Source organism: Lepisma saccharinum, chromosome 30 (genome assembly GCF_977018435.1).
Source record: "Lepisma saccharinum chromosome 30, izLepSacc3.1, whole genome shotgun sequence".
NCBI classification, from domain to species: Eukaryota; Metazoa; Arthropoda; class Insecta; order Zygentoma; family Lepismatidae; genus Lepisma; species Lepisma saccharinum.
The window spans coordinates 17,571,784-17,584,830 of NC_139258.1; the positions used below are offsets into that span (position 1 = coordinate 17,571,784).

General features: G+C 41.6%; 1 non-coding gene across 1 annotated transcript; it reads left to right on the plus strand.

The window, feature by feature from the left end:
* Nucleotides 1–11,648: 11,648 nt before the first annotated feature.
* On the plus strand, nucleotides 11,649–11,720 carry TRNAE-CUC (transfer RNA glutamic acid (anticodon CUC)). Its single transcript has one exon. It is a non-coding gene; the product is annotated as a tRNA-Glu (tRNA).
* Nucleotides 11,721–13,047: the final 1,327 nt, after the last annotated feature.

Here is a 13,047-nt window from a genome sequence, read left to right on the forward strand (position 1 = left end):
CGCTCCCTCAAAATTTCGAGAAACAACTAAATTCTAGGTTCCTACACTGACATCCACTATAGCTAGAACCAGGAAAACTAGAAAGAAATGTGGTTTTGGGTTCATGCCACTCAAATTAAGAACAGTGTTTCTAACTGAAAGAGAAAATCACTGAAAAACTAGTTTGCAATATTTGTCATGAAAGTAAAATTTTCAGCAAATGTAGAACAGTTTGCCGGGGCCACTTGAACGTTTCGGGGGGCCAGTGCCCCCACGTGCCCCCCCCTAACGACGTCCCTGGGTGTGACTAATTCATGTATAGGAAAACAGCGACCTCCATTGGCTAGCAAATGTACTAGGGTGAAAATTTGGTTCAGTAGCTGCCGATTGAGACCAAAATGAGCGCAATAGGTAAAAAAGTCGTGACTGCGTAGCAGTTAAAAGACAAGCATGTACATGGACCCCTCCAAGAATCATTAAAATGAAACAAAAAAAGTACAAACCACAAATATTTTATTCAGAATCAGCCATATCGAGTAGACGTACATCTTTTTGAAAATAGACACCGTTGACAGCTAATCAAGCGTCCATACGCTCTTGCCACTTTGTGAATGTCTTTGAAAATTCGTCGTCAGGTAACGAACTGAAGAAAACTTGCACTGCGGTGATCACTTCTTTGTTCGTCATGAAATGACGACCACGTAAAGCAGCCTTTAAAAGTAGAAATAGCCAAAAGTCTAGCCAGGGTGCAAGGTTCGGGCTGTATGCTGGATGCGGGAAAATTTCTATTTTTCTCTTCGTCGCGTAATCCTGAAAAGCCCGCGCCGTATGCGGGCGTTCGTTATCGTGGTGCAATATGAAGGAGTTCTTCAAATGCGGCCTCTTTTTTGCTACGTGCTGGCGCAGAGTCTCAATGACTCCTTGGTAATACTGTGGCTCTACTCAGTCATTGCATATGTTTCCGCAGTACTTTTCCCAAAACGCCAACAAAATTTTATGACATGTCGCTGTTCATCTTGAATGGACATTTCCACTCAATTTTTTTACAACAATTTTAAAAACTACACCCTGGAAAAATGACCCCAGCAAGTTCTCGCGTTTCTCTGCGTCCAGTTTAAGGCAGAAACGAGACTTCCAAATTTGCGAGGCTAGCGTTGCGCTGAAAACACGCCGCCGCCATGTTACTACGTCACTCTTTAGGGAGAGCTCGTCTGCTTCGAGCGTCCAGTTCCGGATTGGTAGCCCACGGTGAGCGAACACGTGCAGCAGTTTTACAAATCTGTACCGATTTAAATACTGGAAGAAGGAGCGACAGGAGAAAGGAAAGCTATGCTTTGTAATGATCATTCTTCTATGAAATGATGCAAGGTAAATGGAAGGGTTTAGCTGCGTGTGTGTTCTCAGGCCATGCGAAAAATATTGCTTATAAAATTAGTTGCTGACCAGACACTCAAAAATATTTTTTAAACTTATATTTATCGATATTTACCGTAACCTAAGTAGTGCAAAATAGGAATTTTCACATTCTTCACCTTATTTATGAAGCCTATTTAACTTTCTTTTCCATAAAGCAATTTCAGTTTGTGTTCCATTTCTGTTACGCAAATTATGATCAAATATTTTTGTGCAGATAAGAGAAAATACACTGAGAAGATTACATTAGTTGCACAGTACATATCTATACTTAGTTTATGTATAATTATTACAAGGAAATAATGTGTATAACCATGGGCGTATTTAAGGGGGATTCAACGGGTCCAACCCCCCTCTTTTTTAGGTTCACTAAAATTACCAGTTTCCTTGTTCCATCCCCTTGTTCATAAAAAAATCCTTCGGACTTATTTCATTCTCTTAAATTAGAGACGTATAGGACGGGATACGGATGGGAAGGGAATTTCTGCGATAAGAAACTTCATTGAGACTGTCAAATCACTTATTTTTTCCCCCTCGAATCATATTAAAGAAATTTGGTTCTTAAAAACGTAGTGTCACAAGATGAACAGAAAAGTATCAATACTTCGTGACTACAAACACACAACTTTGTCGGCTCCAACATCCCCTCCCCCCATGCTCCCCAACAAGCTTCCGGCCAGCAGTGTCCTGGATTTTCACTTACGAAATAAAGCAACCCTAATCATACCAAAAGTTGATCCACCCCCCCCCCGTGAACTATATATACGCCCATGTGTATAACAATATCCCATACTGAAATAGTACGATATAATTATTTTGAATTTTGTACTGCGAAAAAAGCCGCCTCATCTCGATACCCCGAACGCATTAATTGGTTGGTTCACAACTTCACCACTAAGGATCCTATCGAAACGAGACATGGCAGCCTTGGTCTCGTTCTCGTTGAGAGTTGTAAATGTCTGTCTCGTGTTTATTTGTAAATGTCTCATTGACAGTCTCGTCTCAATTTATAAACATCCGTCTCGGTTTGGGAGGGCAATTCTCGTTCTCGTCTCAAGTCTACAAAAATATAGAATTAACAACGTATGCAAAGGCTTATCATTATAAATACAAAAAAAACTTTCTTAATATATATATTTTTTTTGACTCCTCGTTTCGACGGTACAGCTCTCGAAAACTAAATATTATCCTGCTTATATATGCAAACCAAACTGCAGATTCAGAATTATCAGGAATGAACTGGCGTTGTAATTATTATACACAAAATTCATGATTTATCTGAGGAAGTCGCATGTTCCAGGTTTGACTCTCGTCCTGAGCATGACTGTTTCCTGGTGAGTGACATTTCATTGAACTGGAAATTGTTACATTGTAGGATGTTTGCTCGAGACTTTGGGGACATTCTATTCTTCTATTGTTAATGTTAGTGTTGCTCACGAGACGAGGCATGTTCCGTCTCGTCTCATACAAGGAGATGGGACAATTGAATGATTTCGAAATGAGATGGGACAGAAGAAAAAGTTCGTCTCTTATCATGGCAGGTTGGGTGATACTTGGATTGTGCAGTTGGTGGTAGTGTGTGTGTGGGGGGGGGGGGATGTACTCGTGCACCCCGACTTCGAATACTGCTTGCAGTTATTCATCTTCATTGTAGCGATTAGCCAAAAGTGGGAAGAAATGTGATGTTAGAGATGATACATAATAAATTAACCATGCGTTCTCATCGTTGCGGTTAAACGAAGTGAACGGAAAAGCGACGTAAAAGTAGGCTAAATACAAAAATTTGCAATATATATATTAACTGAAGAAAACTGTCATATACTGCAGGAAATTTAAAAACTCACCGTACCTTTTTATACCGTATCACCTCTTATATTGCAGAAATTGGCGTGTAAACCAGTGTGTTCTAAAAGTATTATCTTAACATTTGTGAAGAAAATATTATGACGAAAATAATTGTAATTCCAGAAAAGGCATTCCTATAACATTAAGTTCTTGCCAGTCAGAACTAACCTATGTATTCGCAATGAACAATACTGTTCACGTGTTCAGCCATTGACTGTTACAAGGTTTGCTTTGTCACCCTAATGGGAAAACCCTCTACCGAGTGGCTGAATTATACTAAATATAGTATACTGCTAGGGCATAATTCATCTCCAAGAAATGGAGCACAGATTTTTGCACTGGAAATTGTAAGATACTTGTTTTACACAGTAGCAAGTGAATTTGCTGTCGCTTCCGGGGCTCATGCTAAGTTGACGGGACGAGCAGAAGCCCCGCGGTCATTTCTCTACAGGCTACAAACAAGGTACAATACACTAGAGTGCGCGTCAAATCTCCTGCATATGGCAATAGCCAATAGCAGCGCACTGCAGCTGTGCCATGTCGAAATCTCACACGGAAAAGAGACAGCGTGGTTGAGCGAAACGCCTTGTCACGGATCTAGGCAACGCCGCAAGTCTGTGATTCGCTGGTGCTGTTCAACCGTTCAAGGTCATATGCAGGAGATTTGACGCGCACTATAGTTGATCCTCCAGGCTTCCATCTATCTAAGCAGGCTTTCAGAAATGCGCGCATCAAGCAGCTGAAGAGCAGTGCCGGATCTACAAGCCGCAAAACCCCGCAGTGCGGATTGCCCCGGAGACAATTAAGCCTTTAGGGGGCCCTCAGCCATTGGCATAGTAGAGGGTTCGTATATGCGTATGTAAAAAATAAACATATTTACTCAGGGGTACACAGAAACGAATACAATATAAACAGGTAAAGTGAAATTTCCCTGTGCATATAGTACCGTTCCATGAAGGCACATTTAGGGTATGTGGGCCCCACATATTTTCGATGTAGGCCATCTTGGAGGTGATGTGATCAGCACCACGCTGCGGTCGCCTTCACCCCTCACCGCGTAGCATTTGATCTGAAGCTGGGTGGGCCTTAGATCCGCTTTATGCGGGGACAAATCCGGAAAAATTCAGACCTTAGATCCCCCACCCCGGGTCTCCCGCGAGGCAGTCAGACTAGAATCAAATCAGGTTAGAATATCACGAGAAATGCAGTGGTGAAGGTTTCTTCAATCTAGCTTTAATCAGTAAAAGTTACGGTTGATTGATTGAGTTGGTGTTTTAAGTCCACTTTATGCACAGTAAGGATAATCGGGACTGGACCTATAGTTTAAAGTGAGATCCGACGAACCCGGGATCCTTATTATATGGCGACGATGCTACCACTGCGCCATAGGGGAGGCCCATTTACGACTGCGTGATGTAACACATTTATCATTTTCCAGGTGAGAAAACAGTGTCGCTTGAAGGGGGTTCACGGAGTACACGAACCCTCAACCGAAAACAGAAAATTTTCAATTTGTTTTCTTTTCTGCACAACAAAACACTACATTTCAATATACTTAATTTACAAAGCAGCTATTTTCATTCATAAAGTCTTCACAATGCTTCAAATTTCCCAATTTCCCCCGACTGTTGACAAGAAAAGGACACCCGGTTAGACAGCGAGAGCCCGGGCCACCTCTGGCGCAGTGAACTCCCTCTGCTGTATTCTTCCCGTGTTCTATCTAGCTCGACGGAAGAAGCCGAAAAAAGCAAGGGAGAAAGCTGGGAATTGGAGCATGTGCCCTTCCGAAAGAACACTCAACAGATGACAGCAACTGTTCGGAGAATGCCGATAGCGGCCGAGGTGCGAGGTATTTTATTTTTCGTTTCGTTTAGCTTCTGTATTGGGGAAAAGTAAGCAGTCATCAAGATATTATAATGCAAGACTGTTTGCAGGTATTGTTATAGTAATTCCTAAAATCTTCGATATTTTAGCCTAATAGCCTATCTTTAATTTCCAATACATGTCGCCAAAAATTAAGGGGGCAAACTTCCTCAACAACATTACAAATAGTTGTCGCGCACCCAAAGCCTTGCATGGCGAAGGTTTTATGATTTAAAACACTATATCACCAAAATGAGCAGATTTACACTTAACATCGACATTTAAAGTTGTTGCTTAATTCTTCAGATAATGTAGACAAGTCAAAAAGAAAGAAGACGAAGACACTGCTAGTAGAAACTAATATTTATCTTGGCACACATGTAAAACAATAATTTTAAGTTTCGCAAATTGCTCGATTGATTCATTTGCTTTATTATATTTTGCTTTTTGTGCCAGTTTTGGCTAATTTGCGAAGATGGGGATGAGTGATGAAATTTCGTCTCACTATCCATGTCATGAATTATGATAATAGTAAAGACAAAGATGAAATTAAGGAATGAGTTTAGAGGAGACGTTCATGGTTTATTATTATTAATAAATTAAAACTAGATGATATGATGAAATTGATGAATGTACACTCACAAACATCCATGCCCAAGCCAGGATTCGAACCCGGAACACCTGGCGTCGTAGCGCGATGTGCTAACCATTCCGCCACGGCTCGCGAATTGCATTCGCATCATGAAGTTTGAGCATTGTCAGAGACTTACTTACCAAGCTGCTGTGAAATTACAAATGGCTATTGAATTATTTTTTTTTTAAAAAAAATCAAACATATTCGTCGATATCATGGTTTGTGGAAATGGTGGAGATTAATTCTTAGGAACAGGCAAAATAATTTCCAATGAGGAGAGAAGCAAGGCATTTCAATAAATTAGACGGGAAAAAATGTATTGTTTACCTTAGTAATGTTTCCTTGTTTTTGAGGGCATTGACGGGCGAGGAGGGGGGAGGTGTTAAGCGGGAACTATAACAATTCACAGTAAATGAAAATTGGCTTTGGCTCATATTTCACTTTTTGGATGTTCAATTAATAAGTTGTCCACATTTACCGTTTTCATCTCTGTGATTGTGATCAACAAATTGATTCTCAATGTGATTGTATCCTCCTCGGTCTTGGAGGGGGGGGGGGCTAAAATTTTCTGTGAATTAAGGTTGGGTGTGAACACGGGGGAAGGGAGGGGGGTAAAATTTTCTCTGAATTTAGGCTGGGTGTGAACACCCAACTATTTACTCCACGCGACGCCAATCATATCACCTCCTTCCCATTTAGAAATTTTGAGTTGAATTCAATATGGCGGACGTCTGCTTGGAACATAACAATGTGGTTCCCCAGCCTAACCTGTTTCTATCATGACAAATTGTGCTCAGCCTAACTTCTTTACTTCTTAAAGGGGGTGTTAAGAGACTTTGAATCACCATTTAGGTCCTTATATGTGACTTTGTCAACATGAGATCAAGATCACACACTCAGACACACATTAGAGTAAAGACGCCTAATATGAGGATGGTCCCTAATATGAGATAGCGGCCGATCTCGCATATGTGACGCCACAGGCAATCAATGACACATCAGATACATAGCACTTGGCAACTCTGTTAGTCTCTGAAAAAATGTGCTGTGGTCGTTGAACAGTGTAGATGTAGGACGTGTTGGAAGCATTCTGTCAAGGCAGAATATTTTGCAGAGGTGGAAAACATTGCGGGTTTCGCAGGTAAGTTAATTGGGAGACATAAAATCATTGATGTACAGTTAAAGGTAATGAACCAAGCAATGTGCTGTCAGTTTTTGAAGATTCGTGATGGCAAATTTAAATGAAAACTTGGCGGTTGTTTATTCGTGTACCAATGCTCCAAATATGAGACAGTGAGTGGTTTCCAATACGAGATATGTCTCATATTAAGGTAGCTTAGATTTATAATGTCTCAGCACATCGAGATTAAGTGAATGTTCTGATTTAGGCAAAAGTATTTTTATGATATGTAAAGGACCCGAGACCACCTGAACAACTAGTGTTACTCACCTTAAGCAGAAAACCAGTTCTTCCACGAGAAATTGAAGATGCATTGGAGTCATATTGCATAGAAATGGATAAAAGATACTTTGGACACTTCATGTGCATGCAGGTGAAGTGACCAGGTGCCAAGACTAGTGTGCTTCATGTGCGTTATGTATCGTATGAATTGAAGTAACCAGTGCTTACTTCAGTGATGACTTACTTGCAAGTGAATGTAGTATCTCATATTAGGACCCCATTTTCTCAAACCTCATTTTACATAGTTTTGTATTTTGTATCACTATGTTTTTCAAGAACATTCTTGGGCAATTTTAGTTATTGAATTTCAACAACAACATGTCTGGCCATTGTATGCATTTGTCACATTCACATTGTTACATCATTGTTGGCTGTAATTGTCACATAAAAAAATGTGTCTCATATTAGGCGTATTTACTCTATATGTATATATATACAGGGTGTTGCAAAATACCTGTTACAACGCTTGGGAGGTGATTCTACAAATAAAAACAAGGAAAAAATGCCATGTGAAAAAATGTCGAAATCGGCACCGTTTTCGAGTGACAGGCGTGCGAAAATCGCCTCACACCATGTTTATGGCACAATAACTCAAGAAGGAAGAAAGATATCAATGTCGGATTAAAATAATACAAACAAAATCGTACCTGGCGAATACAGTGGTGCATCAATTGAGGCCCAGTGTAAATTGCGCAAGGGGACTCTCAAAGAAAGTGGGGAATCCCCTGATGGAAAATACAAGAAATTTACTACTATCTTCTACATAATGTTGAGATCGGAATGTAGCCAATAAAAAATGGCGATGTATGTCCACATGTCCCACTACTGCTGGGACACCGTCCCAAACCCGGGAAATAGGAAAATAACTGCAAATCTCCTGTTGTACACGGTTCACATTGCGGTACGAAGAAGAAAATAAACCAATTTGTCGCATGTCTCATTACTGCTGGAACACCATCCCAAATGGAAAAAAATACTGGAAAATCATAAAAAAACGTTTTAAATCCCTTAATGTTGACACACTACTTTGCAGTACGAAAAACAAAAGTTAAACAATGGCCACATGTCGTCAGGCTGTACATATACTACAAGAGAGTTCCCCAAAGAAAGTGGGTAATCCTCGAAGGAATGAAGACGGAGAATGGCGAGAAAATGCACACAATGGCATGTAACATTTCCAGGCACAGCACATCTGGAAGGGATTCCACTGAGAAGCGCACAACCTCCGCACATGCAGATCGACGGTATGAAGTACAGCGATATCCAGCATCTTCACTCGCACCTTTCACTAAAGGACACTATGCGGTGCTGATAGGGGCTCACAAACACCGGTATACTCAGAGACGTTGTTGAAAATGTCTGCCATTGACTTCAAGACAAAGATGGCATCGGCGAAGCACTGATTGTCTGGTACGCGCAAATACCTCTGGCATGTCACCAATTGTCCCAGCAGCGGCACTAACACGAGCAACGAGATCCTCAGCACTTTCCACAGAGGTTTCATACACGAGCCTTTTCATTTCTTCCCACACAAAAAAAATCCAGTGGTGTGAGGTCGGGGGAACGAAGTGGCCACGGTAAAGGTCCACCCCTGCCAATCGAACGATCGCCGAAAATATCGTTGAGTAAGGCCCTGGCTCCCCGGTCGAAATGTGCGGGGGCGCCGTCGTGTTGAAACCAGATACGTTGTCTACCTGCCAGTGGCACGTTTTCCAAAAGTTCAGGTAATACGTCATGTAGAAACACCCGATAATTCCAACCACACAAAGTAGAGGGCACACCACACATTCACTGCGAACCTATGTTGATGATGGCGCACAATGATTGCGTGCGGATTGTCCATATCCCAGACGTGGCTGTTGTGGCTATTGAACATGCCGTCCCTGGTGAATATTGCCTCATCGGTCCACAAAACTCTTGTTGGGAAATCTGCAATGGCAAGAGTGTGTTGCACGTACCATTGGCAGAAATCCATGCGTAGGGGAAAGTCCGTGGGCAGTATGTGGTGCACCTTATGCAATTTGTATGGGTGCAATCCCTCCTCCTGAAGAACGCGGAACACATTGCTATGGTGGGTTTGTTGAGTACAAGCAATGACACATGTGCTGGTGTCAGGACGGTCTCGTATCGCGTCCAACACGCCCTCTTCAAATTGCACAGTGCGCACAATGTGGGGTCTTCCACAATCCCACCTACGGGGTAGTAGAGACCCAGTTTCATGCAGTCGAGCATCAAGTCTTTGAAAGAGTGCATGTGCTGGTAACCGCCTATTGGGAAAACGTTCGTGATACGAACGCCGTGCTTCACGGCTGTTTCGGTTTACCTCTCCATAAACGAGATGCATATCAGCAAGCTCGTGGGTGGAGTACTCGACTATTGTCATGTTCGAGAACTGCCCAGCAACAGGGGCACTTTCCCTCCGAGTGACGGATCACAACTACCGTGATTAGCACCCAAGCAATGTCACACAGGTGTCCATGCAGTTGTTGCAAACCGAGAAAGAACACGAGAATACGTACTCTACTTACAATATTCCTTGGCGCAATTCAACCATACACACACGCCAGACTAAACTCCACGCTGCGAGACGCAGAACAAGACATGAAAAACAACGGTCGACTACACTCTCTACGTAGTATCCACCAACACTAATACGTAACAGGTGACCTACAGTCACAGCGCCTCTAGTGGGGCTTTTTGTATCAATTAGCTGAAATCAATCTCAGCGTAATCTGACGGCATAGCATCATTTTCGAGTGAATTTCCTATTTCCCGAGTGTGGGACGGTGTCCCAGCAGTAGTGGGACATGTGGACATACGTCGTCATTTTTTACTGCCTACATTCCGATCTCAACATTATGTAGAAAAAAGTAGTAAATTTCTTGTATTTTCCATCAGGGGATTCCCCACTTTCTTTGAGACTCCCCTTGCGCAATTTACACTGGGCCTCAATTGATGCACCATTGTATTCGTCAGGCATGACTTTCTTTGTATTCTTTTAATCCGACATTGATATCTTTCTTCCTTCTTGAGTTATTGTACTTTACACATGGTGTGAGGCGATTTTCGCATGCCTGTCACTCGAAAACAGTGCCGATTTCGACATTTTTTCACATGGCATTTTTTCCTTGTTTTTACTTGTCGAATCACCTCCCAAGCGTTGTAACAGGTATTTTGCAACACCCTGTATATATATATATATATATATATATATATATATATATATATATATATGTACATGTATGTGTGTGTGGGGGTGTAAAGGTAGGTAGGTAGGTAGAGTTGGGCCTATGGTAACATTTTGCGGGGGGGGGGCAAGATTTGTAGATCCGCCACTGCTGAAGAGTAATTAATAGCTATTTGTTATACTCTATTTATTGTTTTTTTAATTTTTTTTATTCTTGTTACATATATATGTGTGCGTGTTTCTCATATGTTAATTTCTATTTCTCTCTGTGTTGATATCCTGTGTTCAGGATTTCTCAAATAAATAAATAAACACTCAATTTTTCGATGTAACGCATTTTTTATTTTGTTTATTATCTTGGATTCTAATTTAACTTTATTTATATTACTACAAAAAATAACAAGCTTCCAAAGTTTTATAACTTGAGATGTACTGTGCTAATTTTCTGTAGGGAGTCGAGGAACCAATGCTCCCCCATGAAGATACGGAGAGAGGTGGAGAAGAGCCAAGAAAATAAAACCAGATCGTAGAAAAGCGAAGAGTGAGACAGAGAGAAATAGATAAGAAGGAAAAGAGAGCAAGCGGTACTGGAAAACAAAGAGGAAAAGCGTAAGAGAAATAAACAATATTTTTTCACTTTCCGTAGCCTAATAACCATAACCCTACAGCTCTACAGCACCATGGCGGGCCTTGGCTTACCTACCGACTGCTGGTCTCCCTCCCACACTGTTCCGCCGTCACCTGTTATAGCGTGGAGGTCTCAGACCAGTGTTGGGGTGACGGGTGAGCAGCCCGACGAACCCCCAGCCGTTATTGTAGGTCTTCTTGACCAGGTTACGCTCACTCACTCGGAGCTTCCCAATTTCCTCACGATGGTGGGTTGCCACCGGCCCTATACGTAGGCCGAATAAATTCCGACCAGAGCCGGATTCGAACCTACGCCGTCCCGCAGCGAACGATCTCAAGACGAGTGAACGCCTTAACCCGCTCGACTTCCGTAGCCTAATATTAACGTTAATAATTGTTGTGCATCCATGTGCTACATAAGAAATACATATCCTAGAATACATTGGAGGTTCCTATTTTCAATATTCATGCATGTTTCTACAGAATTGAAATACGTGCGCCGATTAATTCGAAATGTCTCTCACTCCTGAATTATTCAATGTTGTAATACACCCCGTCAGTTGCCACAACAGGCAGCACCATCTGTTAGTGACGATCCCCAACTATATCAGGCTTAAACTGGCGCCCGAATCGTCATCTCCGGCATGGTCTAGTGGCTAGGATACCTGGCTCTCACCCAGGAGGCCCGGGTTCGATTCCCGGTGTCGGAATATTGCTTTTTTTTATAGTCCGTAGCTTTTATTCTTGCGAACTTGTGTATGTGTTTTCAAGCGCTATTAACTGCTACGGTAAAACAAAGGCTTTTCACCCGAGCAGCTAACATATCGTTACAAGTCAAACAAAAACATGATGATTTCCAATTATAAATTACTTTACCCCTTGCCATTCGAAAGTAGTCATATTACGACTGATAGAATGCATAAATTCACACGGTCTACTATGTAACTGACATTAACAGGTTTCCAGTTTTGATCCATCATTTGGTCGTGAGGTGAACTTGACATGAGCTTATTATGTCATGCTGCCAGTGGCGGATTAAGCTTCGTCGCCGCCCCTAGGCACAAACTTAATGTGCGCCCTTCTCAAAAGAAACGTAGTAACTTATTTGCAGTATTTTTACAGGCTAATATAAAAATGAGTGAACATACTGAAATAAAAAAAACAAAGGATAAAAATCAATAACAAACAATTCATTTTCTGTATGTGCTATTCCTAAAATTAATGTATTGAGAATTTAAATTCACCACTCACCAGTCATAAATGAAGCCGCTTCCGCCTGCCTCACTTTGGTTGCTTGTCTTACCTGCTATGAGTCTTTGCGATTTAGAAAAATCGTTTTCAGCATTCTGATTAATTCCACGTCTTAGAAGGATGTCAATTGTAGACTCATTCAGACACCACTCGGCAGGATCGTCACTAACGAAATTTGCACGCTCACTGTCACAATCAGGAACTCCTAGGAACTGAGGGGACACTACCTCAGGTGCACTTTCTTCCTCCACTAAACCCACAGTATTTTCGACATTTTGCGTTTCACAGAGTTCACTCGATGTAGCCGCTTCCACTTCAATTTTTGAACTGCTTTCGGAAATCCTTTGTTCCTTTCGCCTAAAAAACGTGTCCTCTGTACAAAGCTTTTTCTGTAAGGTTGCTTCTCTTTCACGCTTTTCGTTTACAAGTTTACGATAAGCCGCCCCACTTTGTTCGCTTCATGCTGCCTGCTGCATAAAAAAAAAAACAAAAAAAAAACACCAAATCGCAAACGCACTGGCAACAAACTGAATGCACCAGCCAGGTCGACGCGAAAGCTGCACTCACTCACTCACTCACTTATCAGCAGTGTTTATGTGTTTATTTTTTTTAAGACTGGCATTGTTACAGATGCGAGTTTCAAACAATCAGTCTTCTTTCCTGCCTGGCCATTAACAAACGCTTAGTGGAAGATCGAGGGATATGTATTTATAAAAACAAACCAACAAAAGGCTGGTCGGCTTGCATTGTCATTGTAAGCGATAAAAGCCACAGCACAGGTTAAAA